Below are 1598 nucleotides of genomic sequence, written 5' to 3' on the forward strand. Positions count from 1 at the left end.
GTAACGTGACCCACGTAACACGGCTTTGCGGGGAGGATCTGGGATTTGGACCCAGATATCCCCTGTGAGGACTGAGGCCCGGGACCCAGGGAGGGAGGCCGAGCTCGGGGCCAGCGGCTCGACTAGGACAGCCCGGTCACTTCCTTCCGCTCCTGTCCCCCTGGCTCTGAGCAGTGGAGGCTAAGAGCCGGCCGCCTGGCCTGGGAAGCAGACCCGTGGGAGAGGGGGCCTGAAGCAGGTTGACAGCCCACACTGTGCCGCAGCTCATCTGGGCGGGGCCGGCACCTAGAAGCCCCGCGTCGCCTGTCAGGGTGGCCATTTAAGCGAGACGCCTCCAGCTCCCGTTTCAAAGCGAGTGTCCCCTCCGCGCAAGCGCCCTGCAGCTGTCCACCCTGAGGACGGTTCCAGGGTTCCAAGTGCCCCGCCCTGCTCTGCCCTTACTCTGCCGGCGCGTGTCCAGGTGTGCAACCTGCGGGGTTGATCCGAGTGCAGAAAGCAGGCTCCCCTGGAGCAGGACACCAGGGCCGCGGCTTGGCGGTTGGAGCCACTTCGGTGCCTGACACCCCTGTCCTGGGAAGGTGCCGCGGGGAGCCTGGGGGAGCGTTTCCGTCAGCCTTTTAGAGGATGAGGTTGGGCATCTGACAGGCCACCTTAATGCCACCATTTCCTTCTCCCTACAGGCATTCCCCAAATCTGAGTATAGTGCATAGGACACCCTGTGACCAGCCAGAAGCCAGGGATTAATACAGACTCACGACAGGACAGTTAGCTCTGCTACGCAAACACGGCCCTCAAGGGTCCGATGCTAACGCTTTGGTGCAGTCGGCACCGCGTCAGCAGGTGGAGTGGCCCGTCTGTCCTTGGTCGGATTTAACTTCTACCCGGGGACAGCTTCGGTCTGTCCCCACTGGGGCACACAGCCTTCCTTCCGCAGTCAAGCGTTCGCAGCCTTGGGGTTCACCGTCTCTCCGGATGGCCCCCGTTGAGGATGTCCCACGCCGGCCTCTACCTGCTTAGCCGGAAGAACATGCCAGGGATGCTGCCGCGCCCGCCAGTCCGTGGGGATGGACACGTGTGGCCGCGCTCCTGGCCGCGAGGGATGCGTGTGCGCGCACCTGGCCTGCGGAGCCTGGCGCGCGTCCCCAGCATCGTCCTCAGCATCGTCCCCAGCATGGTCCCCAGCATGGTCCCCAGCATCGTCCCGCGGCGCAGGCCCAGTGCTCCCGAGAGCCGCCCCGTGGACCGAGCACCTGCGGGGACAGGGGCCCGAGCCGCCACCGACAGCTGCCCGCCTCGCCTTTGGAGGGGGCCTTCTCATGCACTCCGGGGGGTTGAAGACCAGCCTCTGGGCATGTTAAAAGCCTTCACGGCCCCAAGGGCCTTGTGGGACCAGCCTTCTGTCACAGCTCCTCACCCAAGGGTGGCGTGGGCCAGGGGTGGCATCGACCAGGGGTCGCGTGGGCTAGGGATGGCGTGCGTCAGGGAAATCATGGTGAGGAAGATTCCGGAGAGAGAGCGAACTTCAGCTGGGAACAAGCTTCTGGTCACGTTGTGTGAAAGCTCTCAGAGAGTGACACCCAACAGGACACGCAGGGGAA

The sequence above is a fragment of the Pteropus vampyrus genome, unplaced genomic scaffold (assembly GCF_000151845.1).
Source record: "Pteropus vampyrus isolate Shadow unplaced genomic scaffold, Pvam_2.0 Scaffold266, whole genome shotgun sequence".
NCBI lineage: Eukaryota > Metazoa > Chordata > Mammalia > Chiroptera > Pteropodidae > Pteropus > Pteropus vampyrus.